Source organism: Chiloscyllium plagiosum, unplaced genomic scaffold (genome assembly GCF_037043375.1).
Source record: "Chiloscyllium plagiosum isolate Xiang-an unplaced genomic scaffold, Cpla_swu_hap1 HiC_scaffold_19, whole genome shotgun sequence".
NCBI lineage: Eukaryota > Metazoa > Chordata > Chondrichthyes > Orectolobiformes > Hemiscylliidae > Chiloscyllium > Chiloscyllium plagiosum.
The window spans coordinates 45106464-45132037 of NW_028270157.1; the positions used below are offsets into that span (position 1 = coordinate 45106464).

At 43.1% G+C, this 25574-nt stretch overlaps 1 protein-coding gene across 3 annotated transcripts in view; it reads left to right on the top strand.

The window, feature by feature from the left end:
- Nucleotides 1-25574, top strand: part of LOC122559606 (DENN domain-containing protein 2A) — a 148218-nt gene that overhangs the window by 19794 nt on the left and 102850 nt on the right. Inside the window, exon 1 of one of the 3 annotated variants that reach the window (XM_043709381.2) lies at nt 10343-10619. The exons of 1 other annotated variant lie outside the window; for it this stretch is intronic. The gene's annotated coding sequence lies outside the window, so the exon portion shown is untranslated. Of the gene's footprint in view, nt 1-10342; nt 10620-10977; nt 10999-25574 lie in introns of those variants that run through there. One more of the 3 variants, XM_087997286.1, reaches the window with a different exon arrangement.

Below are 25574 nucleotides of genomic sequence, written 5' to 3' on the forward strand. Positions count from 1 at the left end.
CAGATGAACTCAGGGCATGGTTAGGAACATGGGACTGGGATATCATAGCAATTACAGAGACATGGCTCAGGGATGGGCAAGACTGGCAGCTTAATGTTCCAGGACACAAATGCTATAGGAAGGATAGAAAGGGAGGCAAGAGAGGAGGGGGAGTGGCATTTTTGATAAGGGATAGCATTACAGCTGTGCTGAGGGAGGATACTCCCGGAAATACATCCAGGGAAGTTATTTGGGTGAAACTGAGAAATAAGAAAGGGATGATCACCTTATTGGGATTGTATTATAGACCCCCTAATAGTCAGAGGGAAACTGAGAAACAAACTTGTAAGGAGCTCTCAGCTATCTGTAAGAATAATAGGGTGGTTATGGTAGGGGATTTTAACTTTCCAAACATCGACTGGGACTGCCATAGTGTTAAAGGTTTAGATGGACAAGACAATTTTCTGATTCAGTATGTGGATGTACCTACTACAGAAGGTGCAAAACTTGACCTACTCTTGGGAAATAAGGCAGGGCAGGTGACTGAGGTGTCACTGGGGGAGCACTTTGGGGCCAGCGACCATAATTCTATTAGTTTTAAAATAGTGATGGAAAAGGATAGACCAGATCTAAAAGTTGAAGTTCTAAATTGGAGAAAGGCCAATTTTGACGGTATTAGGCAAGAACTTTCGAAAGCTGATTGGAGGCAGATGTTCGCAGGTAAAGGGGTGGCTGGAAAATGGGAAGCCTTCAGAAATGAGATAACAAGAGTCCAGAGAAAGTATATTCCTGTCAGGGTGAAAGGGAAGGCTGGTAGGTATAGGGAATGCTGGATGACTAAAGAAATTGAGGGTTTGGTTAAGAAAAAGAAGGAAGCATATGTCAGGTATAGACAGGATAGATCGAGTGACTCCTCAGAAGAGTATAAAGGAAGTAGGAGTATACTTAAGAGGGAAATCAGGAGGGCAAAACGGGGACATGAGATAGCGTTGGCAAATAGAATTAATGAGAATCCAAAGGGTTTTTACAATATGTTAAGGACAAAAGGGTAACTAGGGAGAGAATAGGGCTCCTCAAAGATCAGCAAGGTGGCCTTTGTATGGAGCCACAGAAAATGGGGGCGATACTAAATGAATATTTTGCATCAGTATTTACTGTGGAAAAGGATATGGAGGATATAGACTTTAGGGAAATAGATGGTGACATCTTGCAAAATGTTCAGATTACAGAGGAGGAAGTGCTGGATGTCTTGAAACGGTTAAAGGTGGATAAATCCCCAGGACATGATCAGGAGTACCCGAGTACTCTGTGGGAAGCTAGAGAAGTGATTGCTGGGCCTCTTGTTGAGATATTTGTATCATCGATAGTCACAGGTAAGGTGCCAGAAGACTGGAGGTTGGCAAACATGGTGCCACTGTTTAAGAAGGGTGGTAAGGACAAGCCAGGGAACTATAGACCGGTGAGCCTGACGTCGGTGGTGGGCAAGTTGTTGGAGGGAATCCTGAGGGACAGGATGTACATGTATTTGGAAAAGCAAGGACTGATTTGGGATAGTCAACATGGCTTTGTGCGTGGGAAATCATGTCTCACAAACTTGATTGAGTTTTTTGTAGAAGTAACAAAGAGGATTGATGAGGGCAGAGCAGTAGATATGATTTATACGGACTTCAGTAAGGCATTCGACAAGGCTCCCTATGGGAGACTGATTAGCAAGGTTAGATCTCATGGAATACAGGGAGAACTAGCCATTTGGATACAGAACTGGCTCAAAGGTAGAAGACAGAGGGTGGTGGTGGAGGGTTGTTTTTCAGACTGGAGGTCTGTGACCAGTGGTGTGCCACAAGGATCTATGCTGGGTCCTCTACTTTTTGTCACTTACATAAATGATTTGGATGCGAGCATAAGAGGTACAGTTAGTAAGTTTGCAGATGACCCCAAAATTGGAGGTGTAGTGGACAGCGAAGAGAGTTACCTCGGATTACAACAGGATCTGGACCAGATGGGCTAATGGGCTAAGAAGTGGCAGATGGAGTTTAATTCAGATAAATGCAAGGTGCTGCATTTTGGGAAAGCAAATCTTAGCAGGACTTATCCACTTAATGGTAAGGTCCTAGGGAGTGTTGCTGAACAAAGAGACCTTGGAGTGCAGGTTCATAGCTCCTTGAAAGTGGTGTTGCAGGTAGATAGGATAGTAAAGAAGGTGTTTGGTATACTTTCTTTTATTGGTCAGATTATTGAGTAAAGGAGTTGGGAGGTCATGTTGCGGCTGTCCAGGACATTGGTCAGGCTACTGTTGGAATATTACGTGCAATTCTGGTCTCCTTCCTATCGGAAAGATGTTGTGAAACTTGAAAGGGTTCAGAAAAGATTTACAAGGATGTTGCCAGGGTTGGAGAGGCTGAACAGGCTGGGGCTGTTTTCCCTGGAGCGTTGGAGGCTGAGGAGTGACCTTACAGAGGTTTACAAAATTGAGGGGCATGGATAGGATAAATAGACAAAGTCTTTTTCCTGGGGTCGGGGAGTCCAGAACTAGAGGGCATAGGTTTAGGGTGAGAGGGGAAAGATATAAAAGAGACCAAAGGGGCAACTTTTTCACGCAGAGGGTGGGTACGTGTATGGAAGGAACTGCCAGAGGATGTGGTGGAGGCTGGTACAATTGCAACATTTAAGAGGCATTTGGATGGGTATATGAATAGGAAGGGTTTGGAGGGATATGGACCGGGTGCTGGCAAGTGGAACTAGATTGTGTTGGATTATCTGGTCAGCATGGATGGGTTGGACCGAAGGGTCTGTTTCCATGCTGTACATCTCTATGACTCTAAATATCTGCTTATTCCAAATCTTTGATTCCCTTTTGCCAACCAGTTTCGTATCCATGTCAGTACATTACCCCCAATCTGATATGCTTTAACTTTACCTGCTAATCTCTTATGGGACCTCAGCAAATGCCTTCTGAATGTCCAAGCTTACCACATTCACTGGTTTCCCCCATATCAACTCGACCTTTTGTGTCGCCATAACCTTACTGGGGTTGCTGTCTTATCAGAGAGAAGTGACTGCTGGTGATTTAACCTAAGGGCCACCAGACCTCAAGCAAGGGAAGAGGTTGAGAGACATCCTCAAAATATTCCAGTAGATTTGTCAAGCATGACATCCATTTTATTTCCATGTTGACACTGTCCAGTCCTGTCACTGTGCTGTGCTGGCATAACTTTAATAATGGACTCTAGCATTTTCCCTACTCTGGCTGACCATCTATAATTCCTGTTTTCTCTTCACTGGCTTTTTTTTAAATAGTGAAATTACATTAGCTATTCCCAAATCCATAGGAACTGTCCCAGAGTCTACAGAATCATGAGAGATGGCCACCAATGCATCCACCATTTCTCAGGCCACTTCTTTAAGTACTCTGCAATGTGGGTTATCGGCCCAGGGGATTTCTTGGCCTTTAATCCCATTAATTTCTCTAACACCATTTCCCGACCAGTACTAATTTCCTTCAGTCCCTCCCTTTCTTTACTCTGTTCACTCTGACATTTTTGCAAGTTATTTGTGTCTTCCTTTGTGAAGACAAAAGCAAATATGAAATTTAGTTAGTCTGCTGTTTCTTTGTTCCCCATCCTAAGTTCCTTTGCTTTTGATTGCATGGGACTTGCATTCGGACTCTCTGTCTGTGGGATTTGTGTCGTACAGACTGGTATAAAAGGATTTGCTGATCCTCAGTATGTCAGACTGAGATGACATGACCAAGCCATGTTGCTCCTTTAGGTTGCTGAGCACAGAGCTTTCTGAGTGCACCTCCTGGAAGGAGAAACACTGAGCACATCCTATCCTGCTCCATGGTGCAGACCCTGCACTGGAAGATTATCTTGGAGGCCTCCAAGGCAAACAGTGAGGTGTGCTGGCCCGTTACCTCCTTGAGATCCTCCGGGATATCGGCCCCCATCGCCTGCAGCAGCAGTGGGAAAGGGAGGCTTTTCTGCAGTTTGGACAGTTTTCCCTGTCTCTCTGCTGAGCTCTGCTCCCTCTCCCTCTCTGACTAAGCTCGCTCTGCTCCCTCTCCCTCTCCCTCTCCGACTGAGCTCGCTCTGACCCCTTTCCCTCTCAGCCTGAGCTCGCTCTGCTCCCTCTCCCTCTCCGGCTGAGCTCGCTCTGCTCCCTCTCCCTCTCCCTCTCCCGCTCCGACTGAGCTCGCTCTGACCCCTCTCCGTCTCAGCCTGAGCTCGCTCTGCTCCCTCTCCCACTCCCTGACCCGCTCCGACTGAGCTTGCTCTACTCCCTCTCCCTCTCCCACTCTGACTGAGCTCACTCTGCTCCCTCTCCCTCTCCCTCTCCGACTGAGCTCGCTCTGCTCCCTCTCCCACTCCCTGACCCGCTCCGACTGAGCTTGCTCTACTCCCTCTCCCTCTCCGACTGAGCTCACTCTGCTCCCTCTCCCTCTCCCTCTCCGACTGAGCTCGCTGTGCTCCCTCTCCCCCTCCCACTCTGACTGAGCTCACTCTGCTCCCTCTCCCACTCTGACTGAGCTCACTCTGCTCCCTTTCCCCCTCCCTCTCAGCCTGAGCTCACTCTGCTCCCTCTCCCTCTCCCACTCTGACTGAGCTCACTCTGCTCCCTCTCCCCCTCCCTCTCCCCCTCCCTCTCAGCCTGAGCTCACTCTGCTCCCCCTCCCCCTCCCCCTCCCACTCTGACTGAGCTCGTTCTGCTCCCTCTCCCCCTCCCACTCTGACTGAGCTCACTCTGCTCCCTCTCCCTCTCTGACTGAGCTCACTCTGCTCCCTCTCCCTCTCCCTCTCTGACTGAGCTCACTCTGCTCCCTCTCCCCCTCCCACTCTGACTGAGCTCACTCTGCTCCCTCTCCCTCTCTGACTGAGCTCACTCTGCTCCCTCTCCCTCTCTGACTGAGCTCACTCTGCTCCCTCTCCCTCTCTGACTGAGCTCACTCTGCTCCCTCTCCCTCTCTGACTGAGCTCACTCTGCTCCCTCTCCCTCTCTGACTGAGCTCACTCTGCTCCCTCTCCCTCTCTGACTGAGCTCACTCTGCTCCCTCTCCCTCTCTGACTGAGCTCACTCTGCTCCCTCTCCCTCTCTGACTGAGCTCACTCTGCTCCCTCTCCCTCTCCCTCTCTGACTGAGCTCACTCTGCTCCCTCTCCCTCTCTGACTGAGCTCACTCTGCTCCCTCTCCCTCTCTGACTGAGCTCACTCTGCTCCCTCTCCCTCTCTGACTGAGCTCACTCTGCTCCCTCTCCCTCTCTGACTGAGCTCACTCTGCTCCCTCTCCCTCTCCCTCTCTGACTGAGCTCACTCTGCTCCCTCTCCCTCTCTGACTGAGCTCACTCTGCTCCCTCTCTCCCTCCCTCTCTGAGCTCACTCTGCTCCCTCTCTCCCTCCCTCTCTGAGCTCACTCTGCTCCCTCTCTCCCTCCCTCTCTGAGCTCACTCTGCTCCCTCTCTCCCTCCCACTCTGACTGAGCTCACTCTGCTCCCTCTCCCTCTCTGACTGAGCTCACTCTGCTCCCTCTCCCTCTCTCACTCTGACTGAGCTCACTCTGCTCCCTCTCTGACTGAGCTCACTCTGCTCCCTCTCCCACTCTGACTGAGCTCACTCTGCTCCCTCTCCCTCTCTGACTGAGCTCACTCTGCTCCCTCTCCCCCTCCCTCTCTGACTGAGCTCACTCTGCTCCCTCTCCCCCTCCCTCTCTGACTGAGCTCACTCTGCTCCCTCTCCCCCTCCCTCTCTGACTGAGCTCACTCTGCTCCCTCTCCACCTCCCTCTCTGACTGAGCTCACTCTGCTCCCTCTCTTGCTTATCGGCTCAATCGATGATTTTGTTTGTAATCCTAAATGGGGACAGTAATGGACAGTCAGAAGGGGCCCAGAAACTGAACTGTTTTTATTTGTATTTCTGGGCCAGCAGGAGAGAGTCTCCAAGATCATCCTTTTAAAGGAAGGATATTACCTAAGTACTGAAGTTAAGACAGATTTTGTGTACTGTCGAAAACTGAAGGGCTTGTTTCGTGAATTCCAGGACCTGCACGTGTGCGACCAAATGTTGTACAACTTGGCAACTCCTCTGTGGACAATATTGTAAGTGCACGAACAGTGTGGCCATCCCTGACAATTCAGGCTTCCCTTACAGATCATCCAACTGCTCTTAAGGAGTACCTGATAAAACCATGTCCAACACCTGTTAAACAGACATACAGATCATCAACACTCAAATCGTAGTTTCCAATAACAACCTCCAGCCTCTGCCTTCTTTGCACCTCTTCCACTCTCCTTGGTTGCCATGATTCTGGCAGATCCTCCTCCTCCATCTCTTCCTGTCAGTCAGTCATTCCTCTACCAATCCCACTGGATTTCAGCCTCTCGCTGTTGCATTTTCCCTCCAGTCTTGGGTCTTTCTCAGCTTTTTCTTCTTGGAAGTCCCATTTCCATCAGTTCCTCATCATGTTTCCCCTCTGCAACAGCTGATCACTTTTCAATCCCCTTCTCATGGCTTCTTCCGATGCCCCCCATAATCTTCACTGACCCTCTAATGTTTCGGATCTTGTCCTCTTATATATCTCCATGTTTGGCACAACAGCGGGCATAAGCAAGTTGCCAAAGATTTCCAATGATACCAACAATTACCCATCATCTTAGGTGCATTAGTCAGGAATAAATATAGGGTTGGGGTTGGGTCTGGGTGGGTTACTCTTCAGAGGGCCTGTTTCCATGCTGTAGGGAATCTAGCCTAAAAATCTAAACATTATGGTACAGACAGCAACACACAGGGTGCTAACACTTTCAACATCTTATCTGGCCTGACACCAATTGTTACAGTTAACCTGAGAATGTAACTTTTAAAAAACGTTTTGTGATTTACACTTGAAAGAAGTGAAACTATCGTGGTCATTCCAACAGATGAGACACTCAATAAACAATCAAGGTATTTTTCGATGTATAATTTCAGTTACATCACACTATAAACGTTTGCTATAAATTCTGTGTCTTACAATTGTGTCCTCCACAACTACCCGATGAAGGAGCAGTGCTCCGAAAGCTAGTGCTTCCAAATAAACCTGTTGGCCTATAACCTGGTGTTGTGTGATTTTTAACTTTGAACACCCCAGTCCAACACCAGCATCTCCAAATCATATTATACAAAAATGTTTTTAGATTATGACACTTTTTAAACCTAGAAAATGGAGAAACTATGTCCATATTCCAATGGCCTGACAATTGTATCTGATCTGCCTCTTTAAGCATCTCGAGGTCCTCCGATAGAAAGCCTGGTGTTGATCTGGAATGTTTCAGTCTGGCCCCTCAGGAAGATTAACCACAGAGATTGTGCTTTCGCCTCCATGCACTTGCAGTGTGCTTCATCCAGTGGTCAACACCAGGAGAGAAATATACACCCTCCTGCCACCAAATGGGATCCACAACCTTTGTTGAATATTGTGCCCAGCCAAGTTAGACCATAGTTTGAAATCTAAGATTCGTGGAGAAATAGTTTTTTTTTCTTGGAGCTGTGCCCAAGGGCATTTATCCCTTGAAGAGATTAAATAGATTCACAAGATCCTTGATGGTACAAGCTATATATAAAACAGCTGTGTGGAATGAAACTACCCCAATCTGGCCTTTTTCTTGCTTGTGAGTGTACTGCAGAGTGAAGGGGAGCTCCACCTGACCTGAGGCTGGTATTGGACTGTCGCCAGCTGAGGTGACTGCAGCAATCGCTGACGCAGGCTGTTGCCCCCACCCTTACAGGTTGCTTCTTCGAAATGAATCCAATGCATTTTTTTAATTGTAAATTTCACAACTTATTTGCATATGACTGATCTTTCGTTGACCCGAGTTGTGAAATTTCCCAGCACTTGGGCTAATGCATGAGAAACGGGAGTGTCAGCGATCAGTACACGCCACAGCTAGTTATCCTGTTCGCCCAAAGGCAGTAGCTGTGGTTGGGCACAGCCCCTTGGCGCTGCTTTGCCCAGTGTACAGACAGAGGTTGAGATATTTCCCTCCCTCCGTCGAAACAGGCAAACCTCAACACCGTGCCCTTACAGTGGTCCGGAAATGGCAATGATCCAGGATGGGGAAGGGGAAAAGGAAGGCGTGGAGAGGGAAGGTAGTTGGGTTTTGGGGAGGGGGGTGGGTGGGGAAAGGGGTTTGGTAAAAAGGGAGGGGAGAGGGACGGGAAAGGGGAAAGGAGGAGTGGATTGGAGGAGAGGAGACAAGGGGTAGGGAGGAGGAGGAGGATCAAAGTGGCTAAGGAGGAGATAGAGGGGAACTAGGATGGAGAGGGGAGGAGGAGAGCCCAGTGAGATTGTGTAAAGGAGGATGGGGAGGGTGGTGAGAGGGGAGAGAAGGGCTGTGGAGGAGAGAGTGACTCTCTGGAAGGGAAATGGAAGAGGGCTGGGTAGCAGTAGAGGGGGTGAATGGAATTGGGGGAAAATGAGAGGGAAGTAAGAAGCAGGGAGAGTGGGGCTGGTGGTTGCAGGAGGTGGAGTGAGGGTAAGGGTAGTGTAGGGTAGGGAAGGGCAATAAGTTTGAGGAGGGATGGTGAAGGGGTTGGGGAGGTCAATATTGGGATGGGCTGGTGGAGGAGAAGGAATGTGGTGGAATTTGGGGAAGGGACTGGGAGAAGAAGGATATATAGCAAGGGGGGTGATGAAGGAGGAGAAGTAAGGAAGTGAGGAGAGTGGAAAGGAAAAAGGAAGGGGAGGAATGGACAGATGAGAGATGAAGTTGGAGGGGAAGAGAGATATGTCTATAGGAGAGGTAGGGGAGTGTCAGAAGGATTGAGGGAGGGAGGGGTTATAAGAGAGAACTGGAAGAAGTCATAGAATCCCTACAGTGTGGAAACAGGCCATTTGGCCCAACAAGCCCACACTGACCCTCTGAAGAGCAACCCACCCAGATTCATTCCCCGATCCTATTGCTCTACATTTATCCCTGACTCATGTACCAAACCGACACATCCCTGAACACTATGGGCAACTTAGCATGGACAATTCACCTAACCTGCACATCTTTGGACAGTGGGAGGAAACCGGAGCACCCGGAGGAAACCCACGCAGACACGGGGAGAATGTGCAAACTCCACACAGTCGCTTGAGGCTGGGCTGGAATCAAACCTGGGTCCCTGGTTCTGAGAGGCAATAGTGCTAACCACTGAGCCACTGTGCCGCCCAATAAGTGGTGCAGAGTCTGGTGGGGAGGGGTCATGGGAGAGCAAGGGATGGTGGAAGATGAGAAGAAAGAGTTGGGGGGAAGGGGAGTGGTAGATGGGGGTGGGAGAGAATGTCAGAAGAGGAAGGGGGACCCTTCATCACCATTCACAATTATTTGTCTATTTTTGGAGGCACCATGAACACAGCATTGCCAACTTGAATGTGCAGAAATAATCTCTCCTGAGTTTTCTCAGATCCTCATTTTAAGAGAGTGACCCCAGGAGACAGTGCACTGGATGTTTTATACTGTAACTCCAGGTCAGTTTAAAATCACTGTTTGAAGGTGTCTCAGCATTTCCTCAATACTCCTGTGACATTAGTTTGGAAACGTTTCAATATTGAAGAGCATGCTTTCTTTGTAAAGAGTCAGATTTGTTAGTGTGGTTTAGTGGTTTCTTAATGTTGTTTCTACTTAGACTAAGAGGAAAGTCCATAAAATCGCAACAGAAAATGCCGGAAATATTCCTCAGGATGTGAAGTTTTGATCATCAACCTGAAACTTTTAACTCTTGTTCTCTCCACAGATACTGCCTAACCTGCCGAATATTTCCAGCTTTTATTTCAGATGTTCAGCAGCTGGAGTAGTTTGTGTTATTGAGCTGCCTGTGTAACTTGTTCAAAAATCCAGAAAGCACAGAACAGAAATTATAAACTAATCACTGTGTGTACAGAATTGTTGCTGCTATTATATTAACCCATGGCAAGCAGCAACATGATCTGTGTTTATAGATTTTGTTTTATTTAAAGCTTAATTATGGTTAAATGGAAAGGGGGAGGGAGAGAGAATAGTTCGTGTATACTTCAGCAGTAAAGTCCTGCTGTATTATCAAACGGTTGCCAATCAGTGAAACAATATTTGGACTGTCGAATTGTTGCCTCTTTAATAGCACGTTTGATGTGCCTGAAACTGTAGAATGTGTGTTTATTGTAGTCTTGGCCCAGTACAGTTGGAGAGGGGACAACGGTTGCTATGGCAACAAAACTGTTCAGAGGCAGCTGGTGATTAGTTCAATGGAAAGAAGTCAAGGGAGGTCAAAGGAGGGAGGTGTGGGAATAGGGAGGCAGGGGCTGAGTACAGACGTCAGAGCCAGTAAACTGGAGGCCACTGAAGAAAGGGAGTGTGCAAAAGAGGGATGACAGAGAGGAAGCTGCAAAAAGACCTGAAACAAAGCAAGCCCCCGGTGAACCAAGCATTCCCTCACTGGCTGAGACATGGAGTTTCTTAGCGAAGGTCCTCGGCTGTAAAGCAAACCAAAGGCAGAAGGAGTCGATTTTACTTCCCTCGCCCCCTCCCCCAGTTCATCCCCAAGTGAAGTTTTTTTTTGAAAAGGAAATACAGGCAAATGCTGCCTAATTGGGTTATTTGTTGCAGGAATGAAGCTGCAAGCAACAGAGTTTCACCAGCAACCAGAATCGGTGAGGTAGGCAATTCCACAAATTGAGTAATTTTCTGTTTTCCTCCCATGTGTTAGATTATAACCGACCCTGACAAAAGACAGAGCTGAGTTTCAAAGAGAGTCTGAGTTGAAAAGCGCTGGGGGTAGGGTAGGGAGATATCATGTGAATGTACCGAGAGACTCTTCGCTTCAGGGCAATCAGACTTTCAGCTAGAGCCCAGTTTATATTTTGCAACCATTCCATGTTTATGAATACTTTATTTTTAATCATCTGAATTTAAGTAACTGGTTAAATATGTATGGATGACCTATTCCTAACCCAGGCTTCCTGTGGAATACGTGTCTGCTATCTGTAGAGTGTTCTGTGAAGTTTTAACCCTCTGGTCGCTGGAATGACGGTTTGGTAGTTTTTATCCTGCTCTCTTGAGAAGTTACTGATACTTGTGTTGATCACTGATTAAGTTCCTGCTTTTTTCTGAAGTATGTTCTCACCCTCCCCTAGGGTTCGCTCCCGAAGGTCTGCTGCGCATTATTCCTTAAAACATCTCCCATTCCCAAGCTTCAGTGCTGTCCTCTGGGGAGCTAATAGGGGCTACACAAATAGTTTAAGTGCCAACTTTTTATACTGTAGTCGGGGATAACCCACAATCCTTTCCCAAACCCGGTAACCGAAACTAAAAACCTGTAGCTTCTGATGAGATTTGGTGAAAGAATCTCGGTCAGATCTGAAACATTGCTGCGTACTTTTGAGTTACTCAGTCAGAGTCCCTGCATGCTGCTTTTGTGTGGTCTTCAGATGAAACAGCCAGGAGAGTTGACGCTTTCGAGATTACGCGTAATATAAGACACTCAGTAGACTGAAGCATTCAGACGAACACCTGCCACTGGTCTGGTTTGTGTGCAAAACACGAGCTCTGCACCTTTTTCTGTCTATCATCAGTTTTTGCAGAATAAAATGCAGTTGAAATATTTATTTTTAAGCTTCAATATAATGTGGAAGGACAGCATTCCTCTGTGAAAATCTTTGGCAAGTGTTTGCTTTAGGGATGGATGTTAATTACGCTGAGGAAAATCAGAGCCTTGAGATGCTGTCACTAATTCAGCATATTGAGTCCAGTTATTGTACCGTGCTCTGCTGGTGATGATTCTAGTGCATGAGATTTGAGGATAAAAATGGTTTTACCTAAATTTTTCATCAGACTTTTTCCACTTTGTCACTCTTGTTTCAAACATAATCCCAAAGTAATCAGAATTGTATCCAAACAACATATAAGGGTTTCGAGGAGATGGGTGCTTGAATTTACAGTAATGTACAGGTATTGTGTATGAATGACTTAGCCAGGATGTGATATTATTTGTGTGCTTACTGTAAGACCGTGAGAGTAAATGCGAGTACACACAAAGCATGCTATAGAGTCATAGAGTTTATTTTTGTTATGTAGTATATTACCTTTATGATTTGATTCACCTTTAAAGAGGGTGCCTCAGTGTACCTTGTGAGGAGAAACTCACAAACCAGCTAATTTTAACAAGTTCTGCAGGCAGTGTTCTTTGCATTGCTGAATGGGTTATAAAGTGATTCTTTCTCTACATTGATTTGTCTTTGGAGCTAAAATTGGAACTTACTTTTTTTTGTCTCTAAAATTCAAAACGTTGTGAAAAGTTTTTTGATTCATTTAACATCAACCACAATAACAGAGGTTACAATGCTATTTAGGTGCTGGTGGCAATCCCATGTAGGTACCTTTTTTAAAAAGAAAATAAATTTTTAATGCAACACATGAAGGTGATGTTTGTTTAGTGAAATAAGAATAGCCGTGTAACTTATACCAATTCAGCACCTTCTTACGTCAGACTCCCTATGCTTTGAAAGCAAACCTGTAGATGATTTTAAATCTTGCATATATCCTACATATGAGACATGTCCTTTAACATGTCTGATTCATCAGGTTTCTGGGATAGCTGATTTTGTTTCTTTTGGAGAAGGTGAGAATTATTTTGAGGAGTAGGTTGGTTTTGTTGGTAGCAATTTAGTTTATCTACAAGTCAAGAAAGATGGTATGTCCAAATTCACTTCAAATCATTGGCATATAGTATGAAGGGCCATTTCATTGAAATGTTAGGGAAGGGCTGCATTGACAACAATTCCATCCTTTAGTTCAGAGCTAAAGCTAAACCCCTGCTTATTTGTTTAGATGGATGGGAAAATAATAGAAAATCTCATTATCTGAAGAAGAAGAGCATTATAGTTATGACAATTCTTGCTTCAGCATACACCATCAAAACAACTGGATGAATAGATCATTCAGATCTATTTTTGTTCATGGGACGTTGTGGTTCACAAATTATTGGCCATCTCTGGTTGTGTGACTCTGGTTTTCTGATGCATTGAATGCTAATATGTAAAAATAAATTATTAAAACATGATATAGCTGTATTACATTTACAGAACTTTAAAGTTTTCAATTGGCATTAGGTTTGTCTTCCAAGATATGGAAAGACCTCAACTTTCAGCACTTGGCCCTCCCATTTCATGGCCATGTGAGTTGGATGGCATCTCATGTGAAACTTATTCAACTCTTTAGTATTTCTGGAGTAGCTAGTCCACATCTCACGGGTACATGAAAGGGTTCATATTATCACAGTTTTGTGTGCTTTTCTGTAGGTTTGATTCCTCATTGCCTCCACAGATTTATGAGTAAATGCTGAATTTGCCCTGCCAATTCTACTTGCTGCCTCACTGGCAAATTTTAGAGATTATTCTTCTGTGATATTAAAGTTATCTACATCCTGCTGGATTGTGTGATTGATAATTATAGTATGTGGGGCATAGTGAGACTTTAACAATGGTTGGTGAAATATTTCTGCCTTCATTAAGTTGACGGTCTTCTCTCAGTCATCAGCCCTTTTGAAAAAACAGACCATGATTGGTTGAAGGCTATGTTCAGAAAATGACATGTGGGCACAATCATGTCCCACCAGTGTCATTAAAAAGCATGGTAGCAAAGAAATAGGTCATCACAGCATTTTAAACAGTAGTTATTTATAATTATTAACTATTTTCTATCTGTTCACAAAGACACTATCAGGCTATTATATCAAATCACATATAAATCAATGTATGGTCCTTAATTGACCTGGCAATGGTCCTATGATGAAGAGTCTCTGTTTGGTCATACGCCAAGGTTTGTGATTTTCTGGACTTGCACTTGAGGAGCTTCCCTATTTACATGTGTATATCTGAATAGTCTTGTACTAAAAGAAGTATTTTTATTTCACACTGGGTTACCTTTGATCAATTGTGTTTGGGGCGGCACGGTGGCACAGTGGTTAGCACTGCTGCCTCACAGCGCCAGAGACCCGGGTTCAATTCCCACCTTAGGCGACTGACTGTGTGGAGTTTGACCATTCTTCCCATGTCTGTGTGGGTTTCCTCTGGGTGCTCCAGTTTCCTCCCATAGTCCAAAAATATGCACGTCAGGTGAATTGACCATGTTATTTGCCCATAGTGTTAGTCAGAGAGAATTGGGTCTAAGTGGGTTACTCTTCAGAGGGTCGGTGTGGACTTGTTGGCCTGTTTCCATACTGTAGGGAATCTAATCTGCAAGATGTCTATAAGTTTGGTTTAAAAACAACAGAAAGGTTTACTACTGGGATTAGGTGAGGAGATCATTGAAAGACTATGTGGACTTAATTTTCACAAAATCTTTTCCTCAGCGACATAAGGTCTTTGTTTTGCAACTGGTAGCGATGCAAACATGCAGAGGAACATATGAATGAGAAGTTAATTCATTGCATCAGTGTTACTGTATGCTAATGCTAGACAGTGTGGTGCTAATGTGCATCTCTGATGCATTGAATGCTAATATGTAAAAATAAATTATTAAAACATGATATAGCTGTAATACATTTACAGAACTTTAAAGTTTTCATATCACTGGAAAAAGGTAAAAGTCATGAGAGATACACATCTAACTAATAGAGAAAATGAATTTGCATGGATTATTCTGTCCTTCAGATGAATACATAGAATGGTGAAGTCATGTCACTTGAATAAAAGATTAGAGCTGAGGCAGCCCATTACATTGTGCTTAACCCATAGCACAGGGTTGAGTATCAAGCTGAATTTATTGGCAGTGAAGAAGATTTTCTGCTGTGACTGGAAGAAGCACTCTGCCCAAAGCATGCTGCAGATCACTGACTTAACACAAATGAGAATTTTATGAAGTTGGGAGTGAGTGACAGACTCAAACTGTGCTGTAATCTGTCTCTTATTAGATGGGGTGCGGTCTGCTACTCCATTTCCAAACAGATTTTCCACTACTCCTTTGCAGTGAGATTTTGATTTTCTCCTTGCTGGAGGTTTATCTGGTGTCCTTTGTCTCTGTTGCAGCTTTTAATGTGCTGAGAGTACCGCGTTAATTTAAAAAAAATGGAAAGATGGCTGGAATTCCTATTGTTTACCCAGGGAGCATGTCTGGCTTCTCACAATAGAATCAGTGTATTATGGTACCATCTTGTTCCTCGTAGTCTCCAACCCAAACAATTCATTTTTGCTTAAAAATAAAAGTGTTTACATTTTGTGGCAGTGGTGTCAGTTGATTAATGGATCCAGCTGGTAGAAAACAGCATTTCTTTCCAGTGAGAAGGGTGCATTTCGTTTTGATGACTTGGCACATTCATATGTATTGTTGTCTAGATAGTAATTTATCTCCAGGTGTTCAAATTGTTTTCAGGAAAGAAACAAGAAAACATTTTTTTTTTGCAATGCAATGAAATGCCTGACTTAAAACCTTACCTTACAACCCCTGTCCAAACATTAACAAGAAGTGAAGGGAAAGTAATTGCCCTTGACATCCAAATAGCCTTTGATTCAGTGAGGCATCAAGGAGTCCAAGCAAAATTGGTTAATGAGAATTTAGATGAGGCATGGGGGCTTTTGATTGGAGGGAAATTATTTCCATTGTACTAGGCATGAAACCAGTCAAAGGGAAGATGGTTGTTGTTTTTGGAGGTCGTTTATCTCAGCCCCAGCTATCTCTGCAAGAGATTCTCAGGTTAGTAGCCCTACCCAATCATGTTCAACGCCTTCCTTAATGACCTTCCTTCCATCATAAAGTCAAACACTCATTGCTGTCATTTGTAGAAAGCTGTGCTGAAAGAGTTAATCTGGTATTGGCACTTATTATTTGTCATTTATTTTTGATGGAAGTGATTGTCAAGGTTTGGGAAGTATATGACAGAGTAAGGGGGAAAAACATTGAGTTTTTTTCTCTTTTACACCTTCCACTGTATGGACGTCACCCTCTGTCTCTTCATTCCCTTACCTACAGTAGGATGAGGTGATGCATCAAGAATTGATAAAATCATGGTGAACGTAAGAAATAGGAGCAGGGATAGGGTATTCAACCCTTTGAGTCTGCTCCACTGTTCACTAGTCATTATTAATGTTGCCTTAACTCCACTGCTCACTCTTGCAGCATATCCCTTAGTTCCTTAATAGGCAAAAGAGTATACATTTCCCCCTTGAATACATGGTTCTGATCCCAGCTGATGATGGTATTGGACCAGTTGGACTTGAGTCTGAATTCTTTATGGATCATATTTTGTTGGTTTTAATAAAATGGTCTTTCACCAAAATGCAAACATGCAAATTAGAGATTAGAGGTTAACAATAAAACTGGTGTTTATTATGGAAAAGAAATGAAGGTAAAATAGAATGAATGGAACTATTTATGTATGAAATAAATTAAAAGATTTAGAAACACACAGTAAAGTATAATCCCATTAATTCCAAAGTCACTCCTTTACAATATTCACACCAGAGAGAATTCTCCTGTCTATCACCCACATCGGGATTAGTTTAAGCCCATAAAACAGAGAAGTAGAAGTTAGGCCATTCAGCCCATCAAGTCTGCTCCAGCATTCAATCATGGCTGATAAGTTTCTCAACCCCATTCTCCCACCTTCTCCCTGTAACCCTTGATCCCCTTGATAATCAAGAACCTAACAATCTCTGCCTTAAATACACTCAATGACCTGGGCTCCACAGGTCATAAATTCCATAGATTCACCATCCTCTGGCTGAAGAAGTTTCTCCTTACCTCTGTTCTAAAAGATCTTCCCTTTACTTTAGGACTATGTTCTGTGGTCCCAGTCTCTCCTATCAATGGAAACACCATCCCAACATTTACTTTGTCCAGGCCTTTCAGTATTCTGTAAGTTTCAGTTAGATCCACATCCACCATCCTTCTAGTCTTTCGAGTGTAAATCCAGACTACTCAAACGTTCCTCATATGTTAAGCTTTTCATTCCTGGCACTGTTCTCATGAATCTCCTCTGAACACGCTCCAGGGGCCAGTACATCCTTCCCAAGATATGGGGCCCAAAACTGCACACAATACTCCAAATGTAGTCTGACCAGAGGCTTATATAGCCTCAGAAGTACATCCTTGCTTGTCAAGTCCTCTAAAAATAAATGCCATTGTTGCATTTGCCTTCCTTATTACTGACTCAACCAGCAAGTTTACCTCAAGAGTGTCCTGGACTAGAACTCCCAAGTCTCTTTACACTTCAGTCTTCTGAATTTTCTCCCCATTTAGAAAATAGTCCATGCCTCTATTCTTCCTATCAAAGTGCATGACCTCACACATTCCCACATTGTACTCCATCTGTCACTTGTTTGCCCGCTCTCTGAACCTGTCTAATCCTTCTGCAGCCACCCCCTCCTTTCCTCAATGCTACCTGTCCCTCTACCTATCTTTGTGTTGTCTGCAAACTTAGCCAGAATACGCTCAGTTCCTTCATCTAGATTGTTTATGTATAAAGTGATACTGAGCCTTGCGGAACACCACTTGCCACCAGCTGCTATCCTGAGAAAGATCTTTTATCCCCACTCTCTACCAGACTGCCAACCTTCCATTCATGCTAGTACCTGGCCTTTAACACCACGGGCCCTTATCTTACTCAGCAGCCTCCTTTCTGGCCCTTGTCAAAGGCCTTCTTGAAGTACAGATAGATAACATCCTTGATCTAACATGCTTATTACTTCCTCAAAGACTTCCAGCAGATTTATCAGGCATAACCTTCCCTTGATGAAACCATGCTGACTTTGCCCAATTTTACCATACACCTCCAAGTATTCAGAAATCTCATCCTTCACAATGGATTCCAGTATCTTACCACGATTGAGGTTAGGCTAATATGTCTGCAATTTTCTATCTTTTGTTTTATTCTCTTTTTAAACGGGTGTCACATTAGCAATCTTGCAGTTCTCTGGGACCCTCTCTAATGATTCGTGAAAGAAACTGTGACTTCAATTCTCTCTTTTCTGAAGCCGATGGCTTCTTCCTGGTGCCTTCAGACAGCCGAGCTTAAACTTTCTCAGCTTCAAGTAATTCCTTCAGGGATGTAACCAATCACTTCCATGCTGGAGCTTTCATTCTTAACTCCGTATACTGAGGTAATGTATTTCTTAACAGCTCTAAAACATCTCATTTTGTCACGAACGATTATTTTCTACATCCAGGTTCAGCCAAGACCTCTGCAAAAACTGCCCCAAACTGAAAGTAAAAGGTTTTTTCCAAGTTATGGTTGTTTCTCCTAAGCCAAGGAAAACCATTCCAAAATCTTTTATTTGAAACCCTTGCACTGTCTAGTTTATTCACTTATAAACTTTCCTAATGTAAACAAAACTCCATTACTCTCCAGAAATTTTCTAATACCGTATTTTAAAAGAAATTACAATGGCTATGAAAATGCTTACAAGTTAATCATGACCTCATAGGCCAGTCCATTGAATTATCCCATTAAATCTGCATTGCATTTTTTAAAATGCAAATATATCCGTACTTTGGTCAGGAGGTGGAAACAGTATTTCAATTGTCTCACAAAACTCTTTAGCAAATCTGCATTTTTACATTTGAGTAGAAAATTTTGAAGTTCATTTTTAAGTTTCTTATTAGTTTATATTTTCTCTCTACTGATTTCTTGAACCTACCATCATTTCAAGTAGTGGAACCCTAGTACTGTAAGCTCCAATATAATACTGATGGTGAACTTCCAGGCTGAGTTTGAGCTGATAATGTGCATGACAAGACAGACTAACATCTGTGTCACTCAGTTATTTAAAATACTAACAGCCAAATTATTGAGAGGGGTTTGGAGATAATTTTGCAATTTTGCTATTTCTTATTGATCTTCTGTTATGCACAACTTTGAATAAAGATGCCTTTCTGGACAGTTTCCTTTCTAATTCCCAATCTGATCTCTCAACATAGGGTCTGTTTCTGTGCTGTATGATGCTTTGCTCCAATTCATGAGTGCCAACCAATCATCCCAATCTGATCGAGTCCCATTTGGCAGCATTTGGCCCATATCCTCCTCAATCCTTCCTGTTCAACATACTATTTGGAAGAAGAGCTTAAGAGTTCTCCCTAAAGCCCTGGCTGTTGTGTAAAGGGTATAGGACCGTGGAATAACCTTCAGATAATGTCTTGGAGCTATATGTCACTGATTATAAATACTACAGAGTAGGCAGAGCCACAACATTCTGGTTAAGTTCACTAGAAAACACACTGGAACATGAATTTCTCTGAAAGAAACACTGAAAGTATGGACATAAATCCTTGCAAAAGGTAGATTAGTTATTACGTAGTGTAAATATAAGAGCTTGGTACATGTTTACCATGTAAAGTACAAGTCAGTACGAATAGCTAATAAAGAACATTACTTTGAAATATTAACCTAAAGCCTTTGTGTAAACAGGTTGCCCCACATAGACTGGTTATGGATAAAACAGAGAGTGATTCATATGTGAAGTTAACTGCCAGAGGAAATAGTAGATGCAGGTACAGTTACAACATTTAAAAGACATCTGGTTAAGTTCATCAATAGGAAAGGTTTGGAGGGATATGGGCTAAACGCAGGCAAGTGGCACTTGTCCATTTGGGAACATATCGCTATAAACTAGTTGAACCAAAGAGTCTGTTTCCATGCTGTATGACTGTATCATTCTATGCACCTGTCCAGATGCCTTTTAAATGTTGTAATTGTACTAGCCTTCACTGCTTCCTCTGGCAGCTTGTTCCATACACGCACTACTCTCCTCTGTGAAACGTTTTTAAAACTTCTTTCCCCTTTCACCTTAAACCTATGCCCTCTAGTTCTGGACTCCCCCATCCTAGGAAAAAGACTTTGGCTATTCACCCTATCCATACCCCTCATGATTTTATAAACTTCTGTAAGGTTACCCTTCAGCATTCGACACTCCAGGGGGAATAAAGCCCCAGTCTATTCAGCCTCTCCCTGGAGTTCCAATCCAGGCAACATCCTTGTAACTCTTTTCTGAAACCTCAAGTTTAACAACATCCTCCTTTATAGAAGGGCAACAGAATTACCTCTCCTACTAATGGAATACTTTCTCCATCATATCCAGGCCTTTCATTATTCTATAACTTTCAATAAAACTTCTCTGTCATCCTTCTAAATTCCATCCAACTGCTCCTAATGACAAGACCTTCATTCCTGGGCAAAAAAAAATGGAAAGATGTGCGGATTCTGGAAATCCGAAACAAAAACTAAAATTGCTGGAAAATCTCAGTAGGGCTGGCAGCAACCGTGGAGAAAAAACAGGCCCAACACTTCCGGTCCAGTAACCCGAAAAACCATCTTTCAATACTTAGGAATACACGCATGTTATTCTGCTACAGGTTATTAGTAGGTGTATGCGGTTTGTACTGTTTTTCTTTCCTTCCTCTGGATTTTCATTGCACTTTTCTCTAATCAGAACAGCTAAGGTTGGGAACTTCCCTTACTTTCTGTGCACAGCTACACCCTATTAAAGCAAGTCACAGCATGTGGATTTTAATGCATTGCACTGCTATTGTGCTAAGTAGAAAGATGATGACGTCCTAACTGCTAATGATGACTGAATTATTTCCATATGCAGATTTTTATTCTATTTGTATCCATTTTACAAGGAAGTTGTCTCTTTAATGAGATTTTATCACGTCATGAAAGTGGAATTCTGGCAGAAAGCTTTCTGATAGATCTTAGCGAGCTTTAAGACGATTTGTAGCTCAGGTTGAGGTTTTGGATGTAGGTTTGCTCGCTGAGCTGCAAGGTTCATTTCCAGATGTTTTGTTACCCTACGAGGTAATATTTTCAGTGGGCCTTAGGCAAAGCAATGCTGAAAATTCCTGCTTTCTATTTGTGTTTGGATTTCTTTGGGTTGGTGATGTTATTTCCTGTGGTGAAGTCACTTCCTGTTCCTTTTTCTCAGGGGGTGGTAGACCCCATCTACCACCCCCTGAGAAAAAGAACCGGAAGTGACATCGCCACAGGAAATAACATCAACCCAAAAAAATCCAAACACATAAATAGAAAGCAGGAATTTTCAGCATTGCTTCGCCTAAGGCCCACTGAAAATATTACCTCGTAGGGTAACAAAACATCTGGAAATGAACCTTGCAGCTCAGCGAGCAAACCTACATCCAAGATCATAAACTAATGAGGAGTAATGGGATCACTATGGATCTGGTTTTAGTGAGTTATAGGTAAGTGTTCCATCTAACACTTAATCGATGTCCAGCCTGACTTCTGGGTGTTTTTGGGATGGAGTGTGAGTAATCCGTTTGGACTACCATCCAAATGAAATGTTACCAACCTATTTAATAATTATTGCCGCTCTTCGCTATGCAGCTCAGTTGATCACTAATGCATGTATTGGCTTGTTATGTAAGTGTCGAAGAGTGTGGTGCTGAAAAAGCACAGCCAGGCAGCATCCAAGGGAGCATTCCTCAGATGTTGCCTGACCTGCTGTGCTTTTCCAGCATTCTTTGACTCTGATCTCCAGCATCTGCAGTCCTCGCTTTCTCCTAGTTGGTATGTAAGTGTGACAGTCTAGAGTTTTGTATAGGCAATTGGGAGTTACTCAGAAATCTCCAACTACAGGCTGGCACTGGGCTGGTTAGTTGTTCACCCTCTCATATTTAGGACCAGATTTACCTTGCAGAGGCAGGAAATAGCGTTAAACAATTATGATAAACTTTCAATATGCAACATCTTTAGGAACATTACATTACATTGATATCACAGTCAAACTTTCAGCAGTCGTTTTGGCACTTGCCAATTTAAAAGTTTCCTACATACTTTAACTTGCCAGCTTGGTGTGGTTCAGTTGGTGAACATTTAAGGATGAATGTCTCTCTTTAGAAAGTGAGAGTTGGGAAGCAGAAATTCTTGCTTGTACCATTGGTGAAAGACTTGGACCTGATGATCTAATTGATTTAATTTAGTGTCATGTGGACCCAAGTACAGTGAAAAGCTTTGTTTATGAGCAGTACAGGCAAATCATAGTAACAAAGGACATACAGATCATAGGGTGAAAAAAAACTTGGACAGTGTAAGACATAAAAGTTACACCGCACAGGACATGCGCTAGGCAAGATCAACATTAGCAAGATTAGTATAATTTGAAGTTAGTCTATTCATCAGACTAATAATGGTAGGGAAGAAGCTGTTATTGAACCTGTGTGTGATGAAACTGCTGTGTTTTCTGCCTGATGGGAAAGGTTGTAGGAGAGCATTACCGGGGCGGGATGGGTCTTTGATGCTGCCAGCCTTTCTGCAGCAACGAGATGTATAAATGGAAGTTGACTTCTGTGATGGTCTGGGCTGTGCACACAATCTTATGTAGTTTCTTACGGTCCTGAACAGAGCATGTACCATACCAGGCTATTATGCACCTGGTCTAATGCATTCTATAGTGCTCTCTAATAGTTGGTGAGGATTCTTCTGGACATACCAAATTTCCTGAGCCATCTGATCTCACTCAGCCTTTTGGCTGACAGGAGGAAAGAAGTCAGTTCACAAGCTCTGAAAATGAATAGAAAAATCAACCTTGAATATTGAGTAAATGCTATTATTTTTCTTCTTGTCAGGATATGCCCAACAGTAATGACAGAGTGAGGCAGTACAGTGGTGAGTGGTGTGGAAATATTCCAAGCATAGAGCTGTGGCTTTTTGATTTTCCAATTAATTTAAATCAGATTAGCCTTAGTGACAGAACCATAATCATGACTGGCTTCATATTGAGACCTAGAAACCACAATAGTTACGTGTCACAGGAGTTAAGGCAAACCACATTTAGAGTTGCACAATCTGTGCCAAAAATTTGACTAGTCAATAGTGTGTAAAGTGGACCCGGCTATCTCATACAGACCAAGTTAGTTTTGTGTTTTTAACAGGAATGGTATTGTTTCATATAGTTTGTTTAATAGCTGCTGCAAACTGAAATTAATGTATTTACAGCAGAGATAGAGATCACATGACTGCAGCCAACTAGACAGCAGACTATGTACTGGCTGCTCTCTCTTGAGAGATGTGACTGATGGTGGTTTAACCTGAGGGTTGGTTAGCCCATTTGGTTGAATGGCTGGTTTATAATGCAGAGTAATGCCAACAGCAGAGGGTCAGTTCCCATAGTGGCTGAAGTTACCCCAAAGGTCCCACTGTGTCTCTCTCTGTCTCTCTCTGTCTCTCTCTGTCTCTCTCTGTCTCTCTCTGTCTCTCTCTGTCTCTCTCTGTCTCTCTCTGTCTCTCTCTGTCTCTCTCTGTCTCTCTCTGTCTCTCTCTGTCTCTCTCTGTCTCTCTCTGTCTCTCTCTGTCTCTCTCTGTCTTACAATTGGATTCCTTCAAATACCTCAGTTGTCATGAAAAGATATGCTTGTCCCTTAGTTTGCACTTACAAATTATTGACGCTGCCCAATATACTTGTTCAACAAAGAAAAGTATAATACCTTAACAAAACCATGTGTTAATTCAGTCCCATTTTTGCTTGTCTCTGCGTAAGCATTACACATGACTATAGTGAAGGAACAGCTTCTTTAATTGTGCAATTGCAACTACATATCTGGTTATTTGTGTTCACTGTCAATGATCAAGATGATAACTAATTGTACACAGGTTCCAAGTTGTCCCATGGGCTACCCTTGTTGAAAGCATTGAGTGATTTCTTTCTGATGTGCTCTCCTTTACTTATCTCTGACAAAGGTTGCTGGATGAAAGCCCTCGAACTCCCTCCCTAACATACTGGGTTTGCCTACAGCTCAGGGACTGTAAAAACACAAGACAGCAGCACACTACTGTCTTGAGGGCAGCTAGAAATAGGCAATAAGTGGAGGCCTAGCCAGGAATGTCCATGTCCCAGAAGTGAATTTAAAGAAATGATTTTGTATTGGTATGTGAAATCTGGTTTTCTGTCATTTTACCTTGGTTTTGTCACTAAAACCTTAGACCATAGAATCCCTATGGTGTGGAAACAGGTAATTTGGCCCAACATGTTCACATTTATCTTCTGAAAAGCAATCCACCCAGACCCATTTCCTTACCCTATTACTTCACATTTATCGCTAACCTACACATCCCTGAACACAATCGGCAATTTAGCATAGCCAATTCACCTGACCTGCAAATCTTTAGATTGTGGGAGGAAACTAGACCACCTGGAGGAAATCCACACAGACACTGGGAGAATGTGCAAACTCCACACAGACAGTTGCACTAGGCTAGAATCGAACCCGGGTCCCTGGAACTGTGAGGCAGCAGTGCTAACCACTGTGCCACTGTGTTTCTGTGCCACCTGCTGCTACTTCTGATTTCAATAGTTTTTTTTGTGTTATTTAAAGAGCAATTTGGGTATGCTGCGACATTAGTTTTTGGACTGGACTATTTTCTGGACATAAGGATTTATTTGTTCAAGTGGATTCATTCAATTCCTTTGTGCTTCTTTTGGTGATTTTTTTTTTTTTTTGCTGCTGCCCAGCCTTTCCATTTGACTGGGGATGGTGGGGAGATCACATTGAATTCCTCAATCCTCAATTCACAAGTGAAGAATTCAACTGCTTAATAGAGGGCCTTTGTTATTCATCACAATGTTTGGAATACTGTAATCGCCAAAGTGTGCTTTCAGGCATTCTACAATCTCACTGGTGGTTGTTGATGTCAGCTGATCTAACTCCAGTCGTTAAATTAGTAGGCAGTGGTGACGAGAGAATCATTTCCTGCGAAGTGAAGATATTTACTCCAAGTGTCCACCATGGTCTGTCTAGGATGCTGTGCATCATTGCAACTCTTTAATTTGCTCAGCATGGTCTTCATTACAAACACAGGACAGCATGATGGTTCTTGATCTCATTGCTCAAGTTTGACCAGTTGAGTAATTCTCTTGCCTTCCTTAGATTAGACTCAATTCCTTGGATGCACATTAACATTTCTTCTCATCTTCTGAGGGATAATGATTCTATTTCCTTTTTCTAAGATGTTGTTTCTTCATCTCTGTTTGCTCAATCCTGTCTTATAGGAACAGGTGATGCTTTCAGGGCTGTGCTTTCATCACTATTTCCTGCATGACTCAGTTACATCTTGTTTCATTTGTTTGATTTGAGCAAGATGTTTCTCTTTCAGATTCAATGTCTCTGCTCGGTTAAAAGCTTGTAGAGCACGTTGAACTGTGATTTCTTATGAATCTGGAAGATTTTACACTTTGTCTTCATATTCTCAACTTTCTTCATTGAGAATGCGACTGTCAATAGAATGTCAGCAATGTGCGTCCTTGTATGTCACGGCCAGATGATATCTCCGTAAATGAAGTAACATTCTTTGTAGATGCTTTATATCAGATAGAAGAAGTTTAAGGAAGATGTTTTGGAGTGGTTTGTGGTCAGACTGCACTGCCACCTTGTACCTTCCAAATAGATATTGGTTGAAATGCTCATAAGCAAAGACAAAGGTCAGGCACTTTTTTTCTAAATCTGAGCATAGCATTGTTGATTTTGCATTAACATTCTGGTGTAGGTTATCCTCACTGCATAAGAGTTGCTCCAAGTACTGTCTTTATGGCATCTCACTGCAAGATGACTTCATTATGAACATTGTAATAAGTACAGTCATTAGCTCAGCGCTGGCAATGTCACCACC